At 43.6% G+C, this 25,268-nt stretch overlaps 1 protein-coding gene and 1 long non-coding RNA gene across 14 annotated transcripts in view; one reads left to right on the top strand and one right to left on the bottom strand.

Annotated features, from left to right (window-relative positions):
- Window positions 1-25,268, bottom strand: part of SGCZ (sarcoglycan zeta) — an 889,976-nt gene that overhangs the window by 222,077 nt on the left and 642,631 nt on the right. The window lies entirely within an intron of this gene.
- On the top strand, window positions 16,145-17,483 carry LOC128326618 (uncharacterized). Its single transcript, XR_008308145.1, has 2 exons — window positions 16,145-16,228; window positions 16,833-17,483. It is a non-coding gene; the product is annotated as an uncharacterized LOC128326618 (long non-coding RNA).

The following is a 25,268-nucleotide window of genomic DNA, read 5'->3' as shown; positions in this document are numbered from 1 at the left end:
GCTGACTTCCTCTGTCAGCCTCCTCATACCCTCAATTTATAATTAGATAGTCAAAAAACTTGACTGTTTAAGACCAGATTTAAGGCTATCTCATTTTGGATCAATCTCCATAAAGCTCGGAAATTTGAACTTAAGGCTGATGCCGTAACAGACATGCCACATGGTCAGTAATGATGTTGTACAATGCCATAAATTGTGCTCGCTTACAAACTGCCCTCCATGCGCCACACTATTCCTTGGTCTTTGAGGCCCAGCTCATGATGGGGAGGATGGAATGCCTGGCACCAACAAAGATGCTATATGTTATTTACATTACTAAATGTAATTGAATATCCCAAAGTTATTTACATTATTTAATGTCCATGTTCTTTAATTTACCAACAAAGATGCCCCATGATGTTCACGTGGATGCATCGAAGGCAAGTTCTAAGTGAGCATAGTTTGCAAGAAGGACATTTATCGTTACAGTTTTGGAAATCCAATAGTGTTGATTGTAATGAACACTGTATAATATAATACAGTGAATTGCATTATATTTCTAAAACAGTTGCAAGATATTCTGCATTACAATGGTGTACCAGTGTGGTACAGTGGTCAGAGTGCTGGACTAGGACCAGGAAGACCCAAATTCAAATTCCCATTCAGCCATGAAACTCACTGGGTGACTCTGGACCAGTTACCTTTCTCTCAGTCTATCATACATCATAGGGTTGTTGTGAGCATAAATATAATGCTCATGTACACTGCTCTGGGCTCACTGGAGGAAGAGTGAGATATAAATGTATACATATATAAATAAAAACAACATATACTATATTATGTACAACAGTATCTTGGAAGTTCCACATGGAATACAGGGAAGTGTTGTCTTTCCTAGCTCTTTGGGCATAGGACTCTGTGAGGAAGGTGCTGGGAAGGACTACACTTCCAGTACTCCATGTGTGTCTTTCAAGATGGAACACGGAGCTCTGTTATTCTGTTTTCTCAGTTTTCTCTGTTTTCTCAGAACCTGGTTTGGTTCTGAGAAAAGCACAACACAGCGTGGAGGTGGGAAATGACCTTCACCTTGGAGACCAGCATTCTGGCTGGGGGTGGGGGGTGGGCAGCAAGGACAGGGTCAACTGAGGCAATTCTGAAGAAGTGTTAGAGAGTCACTCTGCTTGACAGATAAGAGAGGATGGGGGAGGAGGCAGAAAAGGATGCTGCAATCCTTGGCAGGCTTACTCATAAATAAGCCCCCACACTGCTTCTCCACCACATTGTTCTAACTACCCACCTGGCTCTCCCCAACTGTCCATTCCATGTCTTCCCTCCTCCCCTTCCCAAAGAGTTCACATTTCATAACTAACAGAAAAGTAATTCCACTTGCAATAGAATCCACTAGCTGGTTCCCCCTGCCAATCTCAGAGTACTGGCATGCATTGGACCCATTGTCAAACCACCATGATCCGTATACCGTAACGGGTCTTGCTAGGCACAGGTTTTAATGGGACAAGGAAACCTTAATAATTTTGCAACTGGTTCTCCAAACTTCATCAAACCAACAAAGGATTGCCTTCCTAGATAAACCTGAACATATTATATATAAGTCATTTTCATCAAAAAAAAAATGTGAAAGAAATATATGATATGCCTGGACAAAATTTGGGCTAAAAAGGGTCAAAGTGTCAATTTTCACAATTTTAACTTGTGGCAGTTTTATCAGATCTCCTTGAAATTAGACAAATTTGTAGACATCATCAAGTAGATAATATACACCAAGTTTCACATTATTAGATCTACAGTTGTAATATTTATTAGCAATAGAATTTTGAGGCTTATAGTGACATAACCTTTCTTCCCCCTCCCCTTTCTTGCTACTCAAATTAACTAAAGGGTAGGTCTGGGCTACCCCAGGGGATAAACATTGAGAGGAACTAAAGGCGCCAGGCATCCCCGTGCTTGTTCCCAGTCTCCCCTGAGTGACTCCCTGCCCTCCCCATTGGTGCTCCTGACATTCTCCCAACCCACCCAGCCTCCCCACACCAGTGCTGGGGTCAGGAATTAAAGAATGCCCACCCCCACCCCAGCCACTATACTATCTTTGGCAATCGCCCTGCGATTGTCTTCCTCTCCATGGTGGGAGGGAGGGAATGACACTCTCAGAATGGAACAGAACACAAATGTCTTTCCATGCACATCCCTACTCTACACCTGCCCTATTAGATAAACCTCATAGTTGTCTTAAACCTCAGCTAGGAACCACCAAGTTCTACTGTATGTATGAGAACTTGCCCTTGATAATATAAGTCCTAAGTCTGATACTTTGTACAGGGCATCCTATGATGCTAACAAACCACTATAATCAACTAAAAATAAATGGTTTAAATTATCATCCAAACTTTTGGGGAGGATCAAATCCTAACTTTGAACAGGTTTTTATAACCCCTTTCCTTGGCCTCAGGTATCCTAGTGCTCTGAGTCAGTACAGGAGAAGATGGAATTAGATAATTGATAATTACACTAGATGTTGTTCAGTCAAAATGAACATCTTGGGGAATAATAACCCAGAGTTTCCAGTAAAAGAGGCAGACATCCGTGCAAATGAGCAATAACTCAGTGAACTCATAAAAAGGAATGAGTGCCACAGTGACACTGAAAATGATGTGCTCAAAAAGTATAGTATTGCAAATGGATGGCCTCAGAGAAACTGAAGTTAAGTACAGAAAATCAAGGACAACATCATGAATCATCAGGATCTATGTGGCTGTGGAATCTAGCTGACAATTTCATGGCCAATAGCATACAGGCTCTAGTAAAAATATGAGTGAGTGGTCCCTATTGACAGAATTTGTGATTAAGACAACATTATATAGTGTTCATTGATAATGAACCAACTCATTACAGTTATGCCCTGTCAAGCTGGGAGTCATAATAGCATTGATGACTTTCTTTTTATAACTTAATAAAATTCAGACAACTAACCCAGAAAAAATATTGTTGACCACTATGGATTTTATTTGACAAAGAGTTACAATTTAATCACATATTGGTGGTTTTTTTTAGAGATATCATTAATATATTTGGTTTGATCTATTCAGAAACAATCATGTTAGGCAAGTATGATATGGAAATGATTTGTGTGTGCACGGAAGTATTCAGCAATAATCTTTATTAAAAAAAACCCTTCAAACTCTCACAATTCAGCAGGAGGAAAAAGTTCATTGCCCATGATAATTTCAGTCATTTGTATCCTCTCTTTGCAAATATTATTCACAGAGCCTTCCAACAAGGTCTGAGTAAAGAATACATAAAAATATCAAAAGGAAAAATTATGAGACATTCTAATAAAAAATTATTAGAAGTCACTCCAATTACCTCAGCAGGATGGCTTGTCTCTTTTCAGGCTCAAGATGTGGAAGCATCTGACTCTGTGGAGGTACTGGCATGCTAATGATGGCACAGGCCTGGGCTCTCTCTTTTTTTGTTCTTTCCACAAGGTGGAAAATTCGATCTAAGATGCTGGCAACTGGTCCAGCTGAGGCACAGCCCTATTGAGGCTTGTGAAGCATGTGTATAGCTTCATCTATGAAATCATCATCATACAGTATATCAAATTAATATATTTAAGGACTCTTTCATTCAGCTAATTGGTCAGTTAGCTTATCTAAATTATTTTGGAAGAGATCCATTTCCTGTTGAATAAATACAGCATGTAAGTTCCTTTCATTGGCAGTAGGCAAAAGTATAACATGAGATGAGAAACAAAACCATTTTTAATTCAGTCAGGAAAACTCTCAACGAAAGATACTGGGTAGAAGTATAAGTGTTCAAAGCTCATATTCCTACTTGCTATTGTAGTGATCAGAAACTTCCACATAACTCACATAAGGATTCTCAGCTACTTTGAGTAATTTAAACTCAATACGTTCAAATTCTGCTGAAAATATATTTTCGGTAGCAAGTTGTAGGTAGAACCAAAAGCTATGAGAACATCTCCACATCTACCACCCACAACTTATGTCTAGTTACAGAAAAGTCCATCTTCTTTAAAGTAAATCTTGGTTTCATCCTGCTGCCAATACTGGTCCTCTAAGTAGCTATCAATGCCAGTTCTGCATGTGAAAAATAGTACATACTCCTACTGAGTGCAACTCAGGTATCAAAATAAATAGGCACTGGTAATTTGAGATTCAAAGTGAACAGATCTGGGAATCAGTTCTGAATACATATTTATTTAGACATGTTATAAATGAATTTGGATATGCATTGAATAAACATGCATTAAATGAATTTGCACCATTGGTTTATCCATTAATTTCTGACACTGATTTGTTTCAGGACCATATTATCCCAGCACAGAAAATCCTAAGAGAGCCCAAATGGACATAATGGGCTTTACTTTATATAGTCATGGCTATCAACAAAAAAGACTTATCAAGAATACAGAGTGGCTTGGTTATTAGGCTACTTGTTTAGTCTCATAAAGTTCCCTGCACTTCTGGAGAAGTACACATGGAATTATTTTGTCTCACTTTCTCTGCAGAGGAGATACAAGTACTAGATGCACATTTAGATGATTTGCAAAATGGTTCCATAGTACTGCTGTCAGTTATTATCTAAACATGTGAGTGCTGCTGATAAGAATGGGAATGTAGCAGTGGATGCATTGCCAGTTTGCTTCACAAACTGAGGTCCTCCAACTCTAGTAATTCTGGGTTATACAACAATCTTGCATTTACTTGGTAGTAGGGCTGTGTGAGCCAGCTTGGTTCGAGCCAGGCTCGATGTTGAGCCGGCTCGGCATTACAGGTTCAGGGTTGAGCTGGACTGGGCCCAGTTTGAACCAAGCTAGCTCGGAGCCCTACTAGTAAAGGGGAATCCCGTGAGGATTCCCATTTACCAGTAAAATCAGGAGAGGGGGCTTCCCTAAACGTAGAGCAGGCAGGAAAGGGGTGTACTTTCCCTACAACTACTTGCAAGAACTGCAACTACTTACAAGAAGCAACTACTTACAAGAACTACTGATGGCTGTGGCTGTGGGGGTGTAGTGGCTCCCCTAACCCCCACCGGCCCTCCCTGGAGTAGGCAGGGCCAGCAGGAGCCTTCTTCAGCCCGGTTTGGGCCTCTCCGCACACATGGAGGCCATTTTATTGACCTCCACGCATGCACAGAGGCCATTTTGAGTGATCACACAAATGCTCTGTGCATGTGAAGAGGTTAGTAAAATGGTCTCCACGTGTGCACAGAAGCCCAAACTGGGTTGAAGAAGGCCCGAAACGGGCCACCGCCTAGCCTTCCCACTCTGGGGTGGCCAGCGGGGATGGGGATAGATGCCACTACTGGAGGCAGCAGCACTTTTAAGCAACTGCTTATCTCCCTCCCACCCATTCTACTTTTAAGGAAGCCCCCCTGCCCCCCTGGTAAAGGAGAAGCCTCACCAAATTCCCCTTTACCAGTAGGACTCTGAGCCATTTAGAACCAGCTTAGTATGAACTCGAACCGGGTCCAGTTCAAGTGGGCACAGAACTGGGCCATGCCAGCAAAAGCGGTTTTGTGCACATCCCTCCTCGGTAGCAGGGAATTGGTATGCATATCCTATCTGCATTGAAGTATGTACAAAAAATTATCAAAAAGAAATTAAACACCACATTCAGACAACATCACTATAACCGTCACCAACAGAAAAGACTGGGATCAGCAAAAACAAACAAACAAACTGCTTTTTGATGCATACACAAAGGAAATACTTTGTCAGAAAAGTGGAAATTCAACCCAGTAATGAGATAAAGGCTCATTAAGATGGATTTCCTGAGCATTAGAAGCATTAGATTATGGATGCATTCCAAACATCATCTGTAAAATCAGTAAACAAAACAATGACTGTCATTATACTATTACAATACAAATTGCTGTTGATAAGCCTGATTGGAAAGAATCCATTTTTCAGTTGTTTATAATATATTTCTCCTAGTTGGACAATATATCTTTTGGGGACAATCATTTTCAGCAACGACACTACTACTGTATAATCAAAAGAACAATGTAAACAGATGAATTCAAAAAGATAAGCAATTAAGAATGCACAGCCTTATTTTTAGCAGTGCTCTGGGATTACTGGACTATTTGGATTTCCCAGAGCGTAATTTTCTGATACATTACTTTGGATAGTCAAGTTTAGTCACTGCTAAAATTAGCAAAACTAGCACATATGCTAACTCACACAGACAAAACATGATGTCATGCCAGGATTTTAAAACATTTTTTCTTCATTTCTTTATATTGGCTAGCTTTACTCCAGCAGATTTGCTTTCAACTGGGCAGCGGCCTTTGGGTTTTGATACACAGATTATGGTTTTTAAGGCACAATAGTATCTAAGCCACATTATGTCACTCACTGAAGCATAAATACTACAGTGAAGATTCAAAATGCAGTGAATGTTGATATTCACATGTGTGAGGGCTTGGCTGCAGCTGTCTCCCCTCAGTAAACAATCTGCTGCCAACAAATAGACTGTTAAACTTGTGTGACTTCTTAGGCTTACGTCACTAATCCCTGAGTCACTGACAAACAAGATGAAAACTTAGTAGTGTGGCAAAAAGGGAAGGTAGGTGTGTGAGGTGGGACTAAAATAACTGACAGCAACTCTACAAAATAGGGATGGGTCCGGACTGGTCTGGAGACCATTGTAAAGGCCTCTGGACCGGTTTGGACCTGGCCGGTCCGGTCCGGGTGGAGGGGGTTCCTTTAAGGGCGGGGAGGGTTTACTTACCCCTCCCGCCACTTTGCCCCCTCCAGTGCTCGTATTTACTGTAGAAATTGGGGCAGCAGGATACCTCCCTGCTGCCCCTTCTCACTCCTCAATGCAAAAGGCTCCGACGAGCCTTCTGCGCATGCACACGCCGCGCGTGAGCTTCACGTCTCCCCGATGCTGGAGGCCTGGTCTACCCGGCCTCGGCCCCTGCCTCCGGCGTCAGGGAGACGTGAAGATCGCGCGCAGCGTGTGCGTGCGCAGAAGGCTTGTCGGAACCTTTTGCATTGAGGAGCAAGAAGGGGCGGCAGGGAGGTATCCTGCCGCCCCAATTTCTACAGTAAATATGAGCGCTGGAGGGGGACAAGTGGCAGGACGGGTAAGTAAACCCTCCCTGCCCTTAAAGGAACCCCCTCCACAGTGCCGGACTGCAGCTGTGCGGTTCCGTGCACACCCCTACTAGAAAATATACTAAGAACATGAACAGGTTTACTTATGATAAAAGGTTTAAAAAATGAAAACAAAACAAAACAAAAACCAAACCAATACAGGGATGAAAGATTAGGCTGGTAAGAGTACAGAAATTACAAAATAAAACTAATCAACTTTGCTAGCCTTCTGTCACGTGGCCTAGCAGGCTTCAATAACTCCAGCTCCCTCATGGACAACTTCCTAGCAGTTTCAGCCCAATCTTATACTGTTAGTGTTCTATCCTTCTTTCTGGCTCACACAACACTTAGCAGCAAACAGCCTAACAAAACTCTTCTCTCTCATAGCTGTCAGCTCTCCTCTCACTCCCTCTTGGGCCACAACACTCTCTCCATTTAACTCAGTTCTAAAGGGATACTTTGGCCTATGAGAGAATTTGTTACCTCAGGCAGCTAGAACCTCCTTTCTCTGCCAATAGTAGCAGCCAATAGTAGCAGTTTACAACTTTCAGCTGACAACTTTTGCCTCAGAGCTTCTTGACAGAGGTAGAAACATTTCTAGCCCTTATAGAGCTTGGAGGGGACACCGAACAAGGCAAGTACAAAACAAATTACAAAGCTTAAAACAAAGTGGGAGGGGTCATTCTTTCACAAAAAGGGAATGCCAGACATGTTGTGTGACTATCTCAACACATGTAACTCCACATGTTTCTGACATACACAAATGAATACTGAGAATACTTTTGGGCATTATAAAAGGGAGCAATGCCAGGGACACAGCCTGTCAGGTTGGGGTCCGATCCAGAAGATTCAGAGGAGGAACTGCCTGACCCACAGTAGGGAAGTGCACAAAACCAGTTTGCCCAGTTTGGTTGAAATTCAAACCGGCTTTGAACCGGGGTGGGCAGGTTCAGTTTTGGTTTTGCTCGAACCCCCCTTTGGTTCAGTTCAAATTCGAACCAAACTCGAACCAGTTCTAAAAGGTTCTACATAGGGTATAATGGGGATTCAAACTGGCCCATTATACCCTATGTAGAGCACCTAGAGGCACAAAAATGGGGTGGGTGGTAGGCACCCAGGGGTGCCTACCACCCATCAAACCCCAAGGCAATCGGACACTTCTCTGATTATTGGTGAATTTATGAATTATTTTTCAATTTCCCATAGGGAATAATGATTTGAGGTAGCCCCAACTCCCCTTTGGGGGTTGCCAGGATACCCCAAAGTGGGTCTGAGGGCACAGCAGGTATGGCCTCAGCTCTCCCCACAGACTCCCAAATTCCTAGGATTTATTGTTCTCTATTAAGGAATTCTTAACAGTGTTCTTTTCCTTCCATTGCAACGTATTGGAGAGCCTATTTCATTCATGGAACACTTATTTACTATGACCCTAATTACTTTATTGCTGTGAACTCTGAACTCGGAGTTCACAATTAGGTCACAAACTGTGTATTCTGTTCCATGAAGGAAATAGGTCATCCATGAGACCATGAAATCATCCATGACTTGACTCTGGATGAAGGAGCCGACCTGGTCTGCATTACGCAGACCTGGTCAGGCGAGACTAGTGATCCAGTTTGATCCCAGCGTCTCCCATTGGGTTACTCCCAGTGGGTTATGGTGGAACAAATGAACGGATGTGGGTGGAGAAGAGGGGGCTGTGGTATATAAGAACTATCTCCCTTACCAGGATCCCTGTCTGGAAATTTGCCTATCTATCTATCTATCTATCTATCTATCTATCTATCTATCTATCAAACTTCTATACTGCCCAAACTTTCATCTCTGGGCGGTTAACATAAAAATTAAAACAGACAATTTTAAAAAGCTAGGAAAGCTTGAGTGAAAAGATGGGTTTTCAGATTATTAATTTTTTTAATTGCCATCTCCCTTACCATATTGTATGTGTGTACCTAAGTCTAGAGACCAAGGATAGACTGGGACTTCTGTTGGTGTACTGATCACTCTGCTGCCCAACAGAGTCTCTTAATGAAGCTGACAGAGCTGGTTGTGGAGTTGGCATTGGAGTTGCCCAGGTTGTTGTTGTTGGGGGTCTTGAATATTCATTTTGGGACTGGGGTTGTTGAGAGTGGCTCAGAGTGGCTCAGGAGTTCATAGCAGCCATGACGACTATGGGCCTATCCCAATTGATTCTGGACTGAAGAATTATGCCGGTCACATACCTGATTTGGTGTTTTGTTCTGTTAAGGGTGTTCTGTGGGTGGGGACTCCTGTCATCTCCCCATTATCATAGGTGAACCACCATTTGGTTAAGATGGACTAGTGCCACCGGATAGCAGCTTTATTTCCCAGGAGCAAAAAGGGTAGGTGGATGCTCAAGCAGAGGAAGCTTGAGCATCCACCTACCTGAACACCTGATCCCTCCTGACCAGGTGGAACTCCAATCTTTCTCTTGCTCCAGCACCTGCAGGAGCACCCTGTTGTGCACACTCCACGAACATGTGGCTGGTCTTCCTGAAGGCCAACCTCCCCTGCTGGGCTATCCAAGCTGGCCATAGAGGGTGAGTGACTCAAGCGGTGGGCACAGGGATTGGGCAAGAAGCTTCCTGGTCATGTGGACCCACGTTTCCTCACCCACCTCATAGGGGAGATGAAGGCCACTGATGAACAGTCTTTTCAGGTGGTTGAGAACTCTGGCTTCCGCTGGATTATCCAGATGCTCGTGCCCGGCTACACAATCCCCTCAAGAGCCACCTTCAGCCAGACAGTGGTTCCCTCCCTGTTTGCAAGATGCAGGGAGCTCTGTCAGAGACATTGTGTGCAGTGTTGCCTGGCACCAGCGTGCATTTCACCACCGATCTGTGGAACAGTGTGAATGGAATGCACACTGCTTTCCTGTCCCTCACTGCTCACTGGTGGGGGCTGGAGAGAGAGGGCACCTCTGGTGCTGCCTCTGGCTCCAGTGTGTCCCACACCTCATTTCAGTTCAGGTGGGCTGTTTTGTACGTGGAGACCTTGGATGTCAAGCACACCAACGAGGTGGCAGCCATCATCGACCACCAAACTAAGGAGTGTATAGGTGGGTTGCCACACCTCAGATGGGGCTTCATTGTGACAGACAATGGCTCCAATGTAACCACAGCAGTAGAGTCAGTGCTGGAGTGTGTGAACATCCGGTGCATGACACAAACGTTCCACCTGGCTGTGAGGGAAGCCCTTGGCCTCAAGAAGGCTAAGGCATCCAGGGACCAGGGACTGCCAATTCAGGGTGCTGTTGCAGCCACAGCTACGCTTGTGGATAAGGCCCGCAAGATTGCAGCTCACTTCCACTGGAGTGAGAAGTCCACGTGCTTGCTCTGCAAGCAGCAGCGTAAGTATGGCCTTCTTCACCATCTCAACCCAATGGAAGTAAATACCTGGTGGAACTCCACTTTCCTCTTGTTCTAGGGCCTGTTGGAGCAGAAGATGGCCCTTGATGACCTGGCGAGGAACCAGGCCTTGGGAGTGTGTGGCTACTCTAACTCGGAGTGGAAACTCATGTCCAAGATGGTGTTGGTACTCAAGCCCTTGTTGTTTGGAGTGAAAACTTTGTGTGCTGATGCCACTCCTCTGAGCCAGGCCCTGCCTGCGGCTATTCTCCTGGAAAAGCTGATGGGTGAACTCTGGACCTCGCTGACCATGCCAGAGGGCCATGTGCTGGCTGAATGCCTGGGCACAAGGGTTGTCAACGTGCTGGTTAATGAGGGGTGACAGAGAGGAGTATGTCCTTGCTTGTCTCTGTGACCCAACCATCAAGGGCAATGTTGTTTGTGCAGAAGACATGCCTAGTTGGAGGGACCTCCTGGTAGATAGAGTTAGAGAGGAGGAGGTCAGGAGGGCCAGAGACCAGGAGGGTAGGGGTGGTGTGCCCCCTGAGCATGCGCAACCCATACCCAGCAGTGTGGGTGGCCCTTCCTCTCCCACCCCTTCCTTCTCTCAGTCTAGCGCATGGCATCCCAGGCAGTGATGCTAATAGAGCAGGCAGTTCCTCCCACTAAATCAGCCCAGTGGTTTAAGCGGGTGTGCCTTGGCACCTTGCCTGATGTGTGGGAGGCTCGGCCTACCAGGTCCACCACAAGTGCTGCGCAATCCGTTGCCCAGTACCTGGAGGAAGACCCAGAGAAGGACTGCACAGAGTTCTGGGCAACCTGCTGCCAAGTCTGGCCAGACCTGGCAGTGGTTGCTATGCACCTCCTCTCCTGCCCACCAACCAGCATCCAGAGCAAGTGGGTGTTTTCACGTGACGTGGTAACGCCCGCTCGGTCCTGGTTGGACCCTGGCTTTGTCGAGCAGCTGGTTTTCCTCAAGGTTAACTTCCTCCTGCTGGGCCACCCTGAGCTGGAAGTCGAGCTGGGTGAGTGACTGGCCCATGGTTGACCCATGGTGTTGGTCACCTGCCTGGCAACAGCTTCTGCTCATCCTAACCCTCCCTCCTTCTTTCTTCAGCCGTGTCATGTCACAGAGTGCTGCTAGTGCTGTGACATGACATCTGGTTACACACACATACACACTGGTGCCACTTGTGATGTTGAACATGCCCTGATTCCACCTGGCCAGTAGCACTTGGGGGCTGTGGGCACACATCCAAACACTAGATGGGGGGTTGTGTCAGTGTGGCTCTGTGTATTTTTGCAAATGTGTAGATTTCTAAATATGTAAACTTTTGAATGTGTACATAGGTGACTTGGGGGATGCAGCGGGGACTGTAAAAATGTGGATATTGTGAAAATGTAGAACTGCAAATGTATAGAATAAAAATGTAATGATGTAAACATGTAAAAGTGTAAATTTGTGAATATGTAGGACTAGCTGCTGTAAATGTGTAGAAGTGTTGTGTAGATGTATGTGCAGGTGTGTGTGTGTGTGCATGCATGGAGGTTTTTGTTGTGTGGTTGTGTGGGTTGGAGACTAGATGTTTATTTTGTGCAGATAGTGTTTAGGAAGCTTTGGCTTATGCAGATAGTTGGTGTGTAAATACTATAGCTGTATAGATGCATGTGTGTATATACTTGTATATATTGTATTTCTATTATGTGTATATAGGCCCCCCTTCTCCCCTCTTCAGTTTAGTTCTAGCATGTATACGCACACACCAAACACACATTCACCGCCAATGATGAGTAAGTGATCCGATGCCTGCAGCAAAGATGTGGTGGACCTGCCAGTCTGAGGCGGATTTTCCTGTATTATAGCCACATGCATGAAGAGAAGAGCAGAGAAAAAAAACTTAAGGTGCATTATTTTAAACTAGTATTTTTAAGCCCGTTATAATAACAGGCGCTAGCCCCCCCCTTTTTGCGTTCTTCATCTCTTTGTTGTTGTTGTTGTTGTTGTTGTTGTGTTTGTTTGTGTCCCTGGTGTTTTTTCTTTCTTTCTCCCTGTCTGTCTCTCCTCCATAATTCCCCCCCCCTTGTCCCTGTGTCTCTCCTTCTTACCTCCCTTTTCCCCCCGCTCTTCCTTCTCCCTCATTTTGTTCTGCCAGTCTGTGGATGCGTGCGCAAATAACGGGTTTCTCCCCCCCCCCCGCCCCTGGGCTGTGGGTAGGGGACTGGTTGTGACCTTTTTTTTTCTTGGGGGGGGGAATTGTGGGGACCGGCAGTGGCCGCTGTTCTAAGTTGTGTATATCTGTTGTGTAGTGTTGTCTTTGGGTTGTGTGTTGTGCTTGGTGTTACTATTGGTCACTATTTGTCTTGTTAGGGTTCTGTTGTAGTGCTTAGTGTAACATTTTTTTTCTAATTGTTGTTCTAGTTTCCAGAGCTGTTTGCAAAGAGGAAGTGAGGAGCTCGCAAAAAGAGCTCCTCTCTATGCTATGCTGCTGCCCAGACTGTTGCAATGGACGCTAATGACGCAATAGGCGTACTTCGCGTCCATACCGGCAGTCTGGGCAGAGGCTAACCCCAGGGAGGAGCTGTTTTTGTAAGCTCTTCACCTCTTCTTGGGGGTTTTTTTTTAACCTTTTTTCTTTTTTTGTTTCTGGCCGATTGCCGCGGGCTGCATTGGGTAACTTGGGTTTGGGCAGCTGGTTAGGCGGGAGGGCGATAGGCGGCGCAATTACCAAGGGCGTTTTTGGCACTTAATCTTGTGGGGGGGGGAGAGCAGGGAAGGTGATTTCTGGGCACCATGGAGGGCGGGTGAGCGGGCGCGATTGCTTCGCTGCAATTTGTTCTGGCTGGCGTGGCAGGCATCATTGGCGGCTTTGCCGCCTCCTCGCCCAGCTTCCCCGTCCTCCTTCTTGTCCTTTCTTCCTCCGGGCGGGCAGAGGCGGGGGCCAGGAGAACCAGCCAGCATGGCCGCCTTTCCCTGCCTGTCCCCGCCGTCTTTCCCTCCCATCCCCACCGTCTTTCCCGCTGTTTTTCCAGCATGGCCGCCTTTCCCTGCCCGTCCCCGCCGTCTTTCCCTCCCGTCCCCACCGTCTTTCCCGCTGTTTTTCCCTTTCGCTGTATTTCCCAGTCCTTTCCTCCTCCGGGCGGGCAGAGGCGGCGGCAGGAGAACCGGCCAACATGGCCGCCTGATCCCTTTGTCCGTTTCTGACTCGGCGGTTCTGGGCATGCGCGGAACCGCCGAGGGAGGCACAAACGCACGCTTGGTGTCCGTCCACGGACGGACACCAAGCGTTTTATTAGAGAGGATTCTCATTCAATGTGGTGTGTTTTTGCCTCACCCTCTTTCTTTGCAGTTTGTGTACTGGGTTGGTTTTGCTGCCTTGCAGCATAGTGTGTCTTGCTAGGTGCTTGTTTGTGGCTGTAGTAGTCCTTGGTGCTTGCAAAACCAAGAAAACCAAGAAAGGTTGTGCAGGCAGGTCTGTTTCTGTGGTTGTTTTTTTGGTTTACAGCTTGGAGTCCTTTTAGTTGCATCACTGACTATTTGATTGCAGCCTGCTAAGGGCACAAAACCAGGGTGGGTGGTAGGCATCCATGGGTGCCAACTACCACCCAAACCCCAAAGCAATCGGGCACTCCTGTGATTTTCTTTTTTTTTAAATCATTTTTTAAAATTTCTCCCATAGGAGACAATGGGGATTTGAGGCAGCCCAGCCAGCCCTTTACCCCCTTGGGGGTGCGCAGGTGCTCCAAAGTATGTTTGGAAGTAAGGCACATTGGGCAACAACTCCCCCCCCAACCCCCAGGGTGGTGGGGTACATAGTATATTTTAATTTTTTTAAGTTTGTTTTGTTTTGTTTTTTAGTTCTGGCCTGTTTGACAGTTCTCTTGAATGAATGAATGAAATGAGGATTCATTCAATGAATGAATGCAGATTTTTGGTTGCTTTGTAAGTTCTTTTTCTCAATGGATTCATTGAGAGAACTGTCAGGCCAGAAACTGTCAAACAGGCATAAAAAATTCCTTAAAAAAAAACCTTATACCCCACTGACTTGGGGCTTGAGGGGGGAGTTGTGGCTCAATGTGCCCTTCCCCCAAACCCACACCTCAAGGGAGAGAATCAGGCTGCCTCAAATCCCCATTATTCCCTATGGGAGAAATATGAAAATTGGGAAAATCTTCCAAAAAACCCAACAACAAACCACATTAAAAATCACAGGAGTGTCTGATTGCTTTGGGATTCAGGTGGTAGTTGGCACCCATGGGTGCCAACCAACCCCCCCCCCCGATTTTGTGCCCCTAGGTGCTTTGCATAGGGAATAATGGGCCAGTTTGAGTCCCCATTATACCCTACGTAGAACTTTTTAGAACTAGTTTGAGTTGGGTTCAAATTTGAACTGAACTGGGGAGGGGGCTTCAAACAAAACCAGAACCAAACCCACCCTGGGTTGAGGTTTGTTTGAATTCAAATCAAACCACCCAAACTGATTTTGTGAACTCCATACAGTAACTCTCAATTTGCAGAGTAATGGTTTCCAAGTGTCATCATCTGGAGATGTAGGAATGGAACCACTGTAAAACAGTGCTACCCAATCCCACTCCCATCAGGTGACCCAGAAAAATACCCTGGTCAATGGTATCAAAAGCTACCAAAAGGATGAGCAGAGTCACAAAACCTCTGTCAATACCTAGTTGAACATCATCCATCAAGCCAACCAAGGCAGTCTCAACCCCATAGCCCACCAAAAGTCAGGTCTAGATAATCATCCCATCCCAACTAGGATTTCAGGATGCTGTCTCCCCTATTTCTTCCCCAATGAGGAACTTCTTCATTTTCATGGCCATGCCCTTATAATATTCTTTTTCATCACTGCTCTAGTACTATACATTATTACCCTAATAATAACAAAGCTAACACAGACCAATATAATAGACAAGAAATAGAAATAAGTTGAACTATTCTACCAGCAATTATTCTCATCCTAATTACCCTACCATCACTATGAATAATTTCCCTAATAGAAGAAGTTGATAGTCCACACCTCACAATCAAATTAGTATAGGAAGCATATCCTTTAAAAAAAAAAAACATACAAAAGAAACTCCCTCACACTTATAAGCATCCCCCTTTCATCAAGAAGATTTTCTAGCCCAATAACTAAGTTCATAAGTAGAGTAGTACAACAACTTTAAGTAGAGCTAGGGAATCAAAACAAGATTACATTCTTTGCTTTGGACAATTTCTCATATAAGTAATTATCGCAAAAGTTTGCTTACCTAGGTGAAACTACCATAGTATCTTTGCTAGAAAGGTCTGCAAAACCCTTCATATATAGAAAAAATGAAGCATAATCAACAAATTAATATAAAACTAACTTCTTGTTTGAACAGCTTTGGCCACCATTATCTATTAGTTTCAACAGTAATCATGCATTTTGTCCAACATACGCACCGGTGAAATTCCTGATAGTATTAAGAATGTCTGTTCGCAGTTTTGTACAAAAGGTCAAGCCTCTTGTGGACATATGACCTTTTAAGGCTATGACCGCTGTAGCTGATCCTTTGTTAGTATTTTCAACCATTATCATTGCCCACTGCCAGTTCACTTTTTTAGCCAATTGATTTCAAAACTGGACTTAGCAAGTGCTATTACCCACTCCTTCAACCTAGATGTTTATTCTTTTCAACACAACTCCAGTGCAAGGAACTGGGAATTTAAAATGTGCATCCAACTAATGTCTGAATACAGGTACTGTATATATATTTAGAAGCAATGATGGATTTGGTGGCAATTCTAAATCTCAGTTGTTTGGATTACATGAGTTAAATAGGGGTTTCGTTTTGGCTTTTTAGGCTGGCATTATTATTTTGCTGTTTTATCAGCAGATAGGGATGCATAATGCACAGCACTGCAAGCCCTTTTGTAATATAAATGGAACTTTCAGAGTAACCATCATTCTAATTCACTGCATGTAAGGAGACAAAAACAACCTTAATGCAGACTGAAGCATCTTAAAGTTCACAGACTTCTAATAATAGGAAGCTCCTGTACAAAAGGCTCACAATAAATTTTCTTTTCACTAGATCAAGTGCCAAGCTTAGAATGCTTCTAGTATACTGGAAGGTACCGCATGAAGTCCCAGATTTATAGAAGCAGTTAAAGAAGTGGGTGGTGGTGGTGGGGATGGGCAAGAATAATAGCAGTAAATGTGACAGATCCCAAATTTCCCAGTTTCTTAAAATAATTATTTGGCTAAACAACCTGTTACAGACTAAACCTAAGAACAAAATAGCCAGATTATTCCTGACTGACAGTTTTGTATATTCTAATTCATGTTGATATTTCATTTCAGAAAGCCATTGAGCTGGATCCAAAGGTTCATTTCCTCAGAGGAAGGAGTCCTTATGTTGGAATAATATTCTTTTAGGAGAAAGAGAACTGTTACAACCAACACATAGGACCCATGAACTTCTAAGAAATTTCTTCCTTCCATTTATCAAGCTCTGCACATCCCAAGAAGACAACTCAGCCCACTGGATTACTCATAAAACACTAACTTGAGCAATAATCAACTCCTAAAGGGGGACTTCATAGTCAAAACAATATCTACAGTTCAGTCAAATTTGCTATGAACCACACCGCCCATTGAGATAATCAGGAGAGGTTTGTCTGCAGTTGCCACAGGCTCGTCTGGTGACTACTCAGGGACGGGCCTTCTCCATTGCTTCCCCCGAGGCTTTGGAACACACTTCCTGCTGAAATAAGAGCCTCCCCATCTCTTACAACTTTTAAAAGGGCAGTCACAACGCATTTGTTCACCCAGGCTTTTAATTAGATACTGTTTTAATTGTGTTTTAATAGTTTTAACTTTAAAAATTGTAATTGTTGAAATGTTTCAATCTTTTTATTGGTTGTTTTTATTTTCTTGTAAATCACCCAGAGAACTTGTGTTTTGGGCAGTATAAAAATATGTTAAATAAATAAATACATACATACATACATATATACAACTTTGCCTATATTAAAACTTTGCATTAAAAGTATGGCTGACAGCCATATTAAATTACTCATGAGTGGTCCCATTGAAATTAACAGGGCAAGTTAGTCATGCCTAGCTTTTCCCGTTAATTGCAGCAAGGCTACTTGTTTGTAATTTAGTCTGGATGTCAGCCTATATATCCATTATTGCATAGAAGAACATGGGTAAAAACAAAGGAACATCTCACTGAAATGTGACTGGAGTGTACTCAGTGAGATTGTTAAAATTTAACACCTATTGACCTCAGTCGACCTAAGTCCAGTCTTGCCAAAAAAACAAAAAATGTTGTTAGCCTACAAAAAGTTACTAGCCTCACAAAAACTTACTAGCAATGCAAAAACCCCACAGTAAGCTGCCTAATGATACACGTGTGGATTAACAAAACTCTTGTCCAAATGCAATGCTTTAATTTTGAACCACAAAGATGCAGGATTAAAAATCCAAAGTTATTATAGAATTACTCAATTAAAGAAAATACAGAAAAGGCATTTTTGGGGGGGGGGAGGAACTTTGATATAATCTCAAAGGAGTGCATGGAAAAAAAACATGGCCACAGCTCTACCACAGTAGCAGCTAGTGTGGGTGCTTCCGGGGGGGCGAGGCGATGAGAGGCACCTTTAAGCATAAATTAGAAGGTGCTTACCTCCACTCCAGCAGCACCTGCAAGCTGCTCCAAGCTGCAGCGTGTCTCCCAGCATTCCCTGTGGCAGGGGATCGGCTCTGCAGAAGTCAGGTGAATGGTGAAGCTGATTTCCTCACAGCAAGGAATGCTGGGCGGCATGCTGCAGCTTGGAGCAGCTTGCGGGTACTGCTGGAGTGGAGCTAAGCACCTTATAATTTAGGCTTAAAGGTGCCCCCCCCGTGGTGCCCACACTGGCCACTACTGTTCTATAGGTGCTTCTCATTTGCTGATTCACCTTCATTGATTTCTAACTGAGCAAAGATACAATAAAAATTCTTTTTGGACAAGTTGGCACCAACTGGTTTACATTCTGACTAATGAAGCACTTGCATAATGAGCAAAGTTGCCCTAATGTAAGAAGATTGCACAGTTGTGCTAAAAAGCCCAGGAAATTGCACAAAAGCTCTATTTAAAACAACTGAACCATGCTGTGGTTGCACCGTTGAGCAACTGCAAGCATGCTTGCAGGAGTGCAACGATCTAGACAGTGCAAATTGCTACAGCAACAGCTTTGAGCTTGCACAACATCTTTCCACAAGTGCTTCATTAGTCAGGATGTGAACCATTAAAACAAAAACTGTTGATTTTTTAAATAAAAGTGGATTTAGGAGCACTTTCATATATGGGGAGATGCTTTTCTAAGAAGAACTTCCTTTCCTCCCTTCTAGTAATGCATGGTTATTAAAGGGGCAATACAGGTGGACCTTGTTATCCAGAGGGGTTCCTTCTGCCCTACAACCATGGATAATGACACTATGGATAACAAGACACTGAGTGAATGGAAACTGGGGGGTTAGATTCCTGGAAGGCAAAAAAGGCAGAAAAAGGCAAAAGTGGCAGAAATATGAGCAAAAAGGTAATGTGCCATGCTTTCCAGCTGTCCAGCAATGCCCCTGAAAACCCCCAATTTGGCCAATTTCCATTGGGGGGAAAATCACAGACTCCTTTCAGAAAAATGATAGAGGTAATTTCCTGCCACCTAGACACTACGGATACTCAAATCTTAATCCCCTTTAAGACCACGTATACCGAGGTCAGGACTCCATTTCTCGATCACGGATACATGAAACTACGGCCGTTGGGACTACGTGTGACAAGGTCCACCTGTACAAGCCACAGGGACAATGGCTGACATCCTGACTATATTTATTCAAGGAAGCCCTATTGAAATTAAAAGGACAAATTAGGCATGCCTAACTTGTCCTTTTAATTTCAATTGGGCTTCCTTGAGTAAATTTAGTTAGGCAATATCTGAAGTACCATTCAAAGCATGACTGACCCCATCTATAGTTAATGATGTGTTTTGGGTCTATGAATCTGCTGGTAAAGGTTTTTTTGATCATATGAAGGGCAGGTAATATCTGTATGGAAAGTACAAAGTCACTGGGCCTGACCACATGATTGTGTTCTACCAGAGCAGTGTAGGAAATAGAAACATATCAAGCAGTCCTCAGTGCAGCTTCTGCTAATGCAAAAAGACTAGGGATGTGCAAACTGGCTTAAGGCGAACTGGTTCATCATTGAATCACCCTCGAGCTGGACCAGGCACAGTTTGGCTTGACCTCGAGCCAACCCACCCAAGCCAGCTCCCAAGTTTTAAAAACTTTATTTCGGTTCAAAGCTGAACCGTGTGTATGTTTGTGGGGCACAAAATTGAAGATGCCTGGTTTGGCTCAAGTCTGGTCCAGACTCCAATAGAACTGGGCAAGCCAATTTTGTGCACACCCCTAAAAAGGACCCTGCAATATTTGACATCTCAAGCATTGATTGTAAATCAAATCACAATTAACTGCCTTTTTATTCATGAGAGATCCATGTTGATAGAAAACAACTGCCTAAATATGGAATGATGTCTTTTTAGATCACCTAATAATATGCATGTTATTAACAGAGCAGAAACAAAATAATTTCGTACAATAAATCAGGTTAAAAAAATTAAATACTTTGTTATATAGATTTCAGTTAAGCAAAACATCACTGTTTTAAAATGAATTCTTCAGTACATACCTACACAATATGGGCTGTACTAAACAACCCTTGAAAATTGAGTTCATGACTCTAGTCTACCAAATATACTGAAGGTCAAGCTACAGTTTACATTATACATTTAATTTGGCTGTTGTTGACATGATGCCCAGTTCTAATTGATCTGGAGGAACTTGTGGTGCTGCTCCTGTGGACCTAGAAGCAGCAGCGCCATTGCAGATAACTGGCAGTTATGCCACAAGTGTCAACACAGTTTCTCCTATTTGTAACTATTTCTTATTTCCTTTTCAAAATACAGTAACACCTGTGGTACAACTGCAGCTTCTCTACACTGCTTCCAGGTGTGCAGCAGTAGTTCTGAAAGTCCCTGCAGCTCTGTTAGAACTGTGCATCACATCTAGGTTGCCAGAACCTAAGGGGTATACTTGTGGGTCATCACATCAAGAAGTGTAAATAGCATTCATATAGGGGAATGCTTAGTCAGGATACAGACTGCAGCACATGGGAAGGGGATAGTTAATCCTCGATCTTTGCACCATGCTCCAAATGAAAATATCCCCCTGAAGCCACTATAAGCCTCAAGAAGCATAGTGAGTCCCACTATGATATTATTTGATAGCAAATATTTATTTTATATTTATTTCTTTATTTGATAGCAAATATTTGATATTTGATTTATTTGATATTTGATTTATTTAAATATTTGATTTATTTGATAGCAAATATATTTATTTGATAGCAAATAAAGCAACCCATGATTGTTATATAAATTATGAAGTCCTGAGCTGTCCTCATAAAGGAGGGCCCTGGCATGGACCCTGAAGCCCTTAAAAAATGGTATTGTGGATCGGGGGGTAGGGAGACAGATGGGCAACGACATGGGCAATACAACAGACCTGTATACCCACAAAGAACAAGCATTAGGTGGCCTACATGAGGAAAATTACTCAAAGTAGTCCCACTGAAATTTTAATTTCAACAAGACTACCTTAAGTGATTGTCTTCATCATTTCAGCTGGTGATGATAAGACAGGTCAACAGAACCCTGCCTTTCCACTCACCAAGTTCACCATTAAACCTGGAGGAGAGATTGACCCCTCCCACCTCATTCAACAAGGTTTCTGTGATGCAGACCAGGTCAGCCTGCTCATTGAGGATCAGACCCTGGATAACAGTGGTCTTATTAGTAACTGGCCTAGAATTAACTAATAACAATTGGCCTGGAGGAAGTGTTTATGTTTGTCAGGATTCTCTAGGTTTGAGAGTTGGAAGGGAGAATAGTATGAAGATATTTACTCTCTCTTCCCTTATAATGAACTGTGCCTGGGTTGTTTCTGGATGGGAGGGTAGAACTATTCAGGGCATGGAATGTTAAGGCAAGAAAGAGAGGGAGGATGTGAGGAGGATGACATGTTATATGGAGCAGGCAGTTGGGTTGCACCATTTAAGTCAGTGGGGCTTGGGATGGTGAAGCAGAAGCGGGGGCAGGATTTTTAGGGTAGGAATAGGTTAGGATCTTAGTCAATATATATTTGAAGATGAGTCTGCAAAAAAGACTCAATGATATACACAAAAACCTTTAACAAGTACATGTCCAAGTTATGACTTAAACCAACAAACCAGAATTAAGTTTTAATTAATGATTTGTTCTTTCCAAGAACCACATATCTAAGGTTTGATCACACACACCCAAATGAAGCAACTAGCACAGTGGGACTGATTGTGACACCTGCAATGCCTGTACTCTTGCCACCATCATTTGTACTTTTGCTCTTCACTCTGCCAATAGCAGCATCCAGAACATCCCTGTGAGGGCTTAGCCTGAGCTGGCCCTCAGTCTAAACACCTGCTGCCCCAAATTTAGGATTTTTAGCCTTTTTGACTGGTTTCACCCAGTCACTAAAACCTCTGTGTCTCATAAACAACAAAAACTCAGTACTGTAATAAATAAATTGGGCAAGTAGACAGGAGATGGGAACAAAACAACAGAGACAATCAACATATATTGGAAAAACTAGAATAGGTTTACCCCGATAAAGTCTTCCAAAAACAGTACAGAAACTAATGGGGAAATTCAGTTAGGCAAGAGTACAATTTAAAACTCTAAAACAAACAAGCTTGCTAGCTTTTTAAACTAAGGCCTAGCAGGTTCCCATCTCCCTCACTGATAAGTTCCCCAGCAGCTTCAGCCTGATCCTACTCAGATAGTCTTCCAACCTTCCACCCTCTCAGCTCACACATCAGTCTGTTGCTATATATGTATTTACTTATTTGTTAAATTTTATAAAGCATCCCAAGGCAATTTACAAAAGTTAAAATACAATAAACTTCCATTAAAATTGTTTAAAACTTTAAAATCAATTAAACAGTAAAAAACATAACACAAAAAAACCCCACCACAAAACCCCACCATAAAAAGACAACAGAAGCAGGAGAACTGAGAGGCCTGGTAAACCTTAAGTAATAAAAGCCTGAACAAATAGAAACAAATAGTCTTTAGTTGTTGTTTTAAAGAAGCCACAGATGTCAAAAAGCATACATTCACTGGGAGAGCATTCCAGAGCCTGGGGGCAACAACTGAGAAGGCCCTGTCCCACGTGCACAACAATGTAGCCTCTCTCAACTTTGGCACAGAGCAAAGCCCCCCTGACAACCTTGTTGCACAGGCAGAAACCCTTGGGAGCAGGTGGTCTTTCAGGTATCTAGGAAACAACCCATTAAGGGCTTTAAAGGTAACAGCCAGCACCTTGAATTGGATCCAGAAACAAATTGGCAGCCAGTGCAGCTCTTTCAAAATAGGTGCAATATGCTTCAAACGAGCAGTTCCAGAGAGATCCTGCTGCCTTCTGCACCAGCTGAAGTCTCTGAATATTCTTCAAGGGCAGCCCCACGTAAAGCAAATTGCACTAATCTAGTCACAATGTGACTAAGGCATGGGTAACCATTGCCAGATCTACCTTCAAGAGAAAGGGGTGCAGCTGGCACACTAACCGAAGCTGTATAAAGGCACCCCTGGCTACCACTTCCACCTGAGCATCCAAAAGCAGAGCTGGGTCCAGCAACACTTCCAAGCTGTGCATTTGCTCTTTCAAGGTGCGTACAACCCCATCCCCAGCTGGTTGAATCACCCTATCATGATTGGCTTTTCTACTGACCAGCAGCACTCGGTGTTGTCTGGATTTAACCTCAGTTTGCTAGCCCACATCCAGTCCATTAACGGCCCTTCTGCAACTCTGTCCTTTTATTCGTTTCAACCCCCCACACCTGAACAGGTGCACACAATCCATTCAGGGTGATTCTTATCTCAGGCAACCAGAACCTTCTGTCTTTGCCCAGAGACAACCAAACAGAACACTTAGATACATTCCCTCCAAAAGCCAGCAGCAACTTTTTAACCTCAGACTTAGCTGTCAGAGGCTGCAAACTTTTAATCCCTGCTGAGCTTTACAGAACCTGAGGGAACATAGAACAGACCAATACAAAGAAAATAATTTATAAAACAAAGGGAAGGAGTTATTCCTTCACAATCCCCAGCCTCCTTCAACTCTAGAAAAATACATGCTATGTGCCCCCAAATCCACAGAAGAGGGAGGATATCTTTTAATTCTGATGACCAGTCATCTGTGCAACTGTCCATAATCAGCTCCATCACAGCATCGCTCCATTGGCTATTGCTGGTGTCTATCTTGTGTTTCTTATTAGATTGTGAGCCCTTTGGGGATAGGGAACTCAAGACCAAGTGAGAGATGTGGCACTGGACAGCCTTCTGCTCCATGCATCCATCAGGATCACAACCTCTTTATTCTCTCCCTTACATGCACATTTCATGCAAGTTCTTCATACCAATTCCCATCCCTACCCAAGCTGACTTTCCTCCATCAACTTGACAACCACCACCCCCATTTCCCTTTATGCAGTGGTTACTAATACAGTTGATGGGTGCTTCCCTCACCAAGGCACCAGTACTGCCTGCTTTCATCTCCTGCCCAAGAATCAGGCAATGGGGACTAGATGGTATAGTATACCCTGGCTTCAGTGTTCCTCCTCCTCCTTCTGCTCTGTTGGCTATTTATCTTCTCACTACAATTCTAATTTTTTACAATGAGTCCACAACCTTTGATGTATATAACTGCATTATGATCCTGGTTGTTTTAAACTGATTATCAATTAAAAGTACTTGTTCTCAGGGCAAGGGGATATAAGACAAGGTGATGCAGTCCCCTAAGCACTAGATTATGCGAGCACAAGCAGGACAATAAGATATCCCCTGATGCCCCCACCACCTCTACTGCCTCCCTTCACTGCCACTTAGGGAAAAGGGGATAGAAAACATATCTTGGGCCATCGCTAACTGTCTTCTAGGGGGAGGAAATGGTGGTGGGATTGAGGAGGAAGACCTGTTTTCCCATGCGAATTTCTCCACATGTCAAAATGGGCTTACTTGTAAGCTTCTTGAACAAAATAAATGATTATTATGAGATCAGTCTTTCCTGACCCAGCTGTAATCTCCAGAATCCTCTTACTGGTTTGTTTGTTTTTTAATTCTATCCCTGGTTTCGAGTTTGTTCCTCTCTTAAAAAATTGACACAGTGGGACATCAAGAAGGAATACTGAAGTACATGCTTTTAAGTCTTGTTATCATAACTACACAATGCCCGTTAAATTGATTACTGCACTACACATAACAATTATGTTAGAAAGAGTTACAATGCATAACTAATAGGAAGAATCAAAACTGGCAGTCTAAAGGAGAAACTGAGATGAGTGAATTAGGACTGAGCTAAAATAACCCCTTCCCCAGTTTTGCCAGTCCATTAATGAGGGGGGAGGGGCAGGAAAGTGCCCAAAGCTAGTGATGAACCTCAACTTACCACCAGTGTGAAAGCATCTCCTGCAGCTGACATCTATATATTTAATTCCTTAAGACGTACCTGTGGCTAATCTCATGTGTGGCAGCTCTCACGAGAAGAGAGCTGCCAGATAGCCACAGAGACAGGGAAGAAAACAGCCATGGTGGCCGGTGGAGGCAGCCTGCCAGTGGAGCCACGCCAGCAGAATGAGGAAGCGAAGCCAAGGTGGCC

The sequence above is a fragment of the Hemicordylus capensis genome, chromosome 5 (assembly GCF_027244095.1).
Source record: "Hemicordylus capensis ecotype Gifberg chromosome 5, rHemCap1.1.pri, whole genome shotgun sequence".
NCBI lineage: Eukaryota > Metazoa > Chordata > Lepidosauria > Squamata > Cordylidae > Hemicordylus > Hemicordylus capensis.
Note: the sequence above shows the minus strand (reverse complement) of the source record. Positions and strands in the feature narration are given on the sequence as shown.